Below are 260 nucleotides of genomic sequence, written 5' to 3' on the forward strand. Positions count from 1 at the left end.
TGTGATGTGTTGGTGAGAGTGACTACAGCAGTACAACATCTAGCCCAGGAACTGATCTTTTTTTGTAAAACAGACTTCTGTAAACGTGATTTCAAACCATAAATTCATGTTGTAAATCAGACTCCAGCAATTTATGTTGTATGATTTTGTTTTTGTAAAGTGCAATTGTCTTTGTACAAATGCTCATATTTAATTATGAACCGCTTTAAATCACTATAAAGGTTAGAAGAAATGTTTTGGCTTGTGTGATGCAACAATAT

This window comes from Fringilla coelebs, assembly GCF_963513975.1.
Source record: "Fringilla coelebs genome assembly, chromosome: 6".
Lineage (NCBI taxonomy): Eukaryota > Metazoa > Chordata > Aves > Passeriformes > Fringillidae > Fringilla > Fringilla coelebs.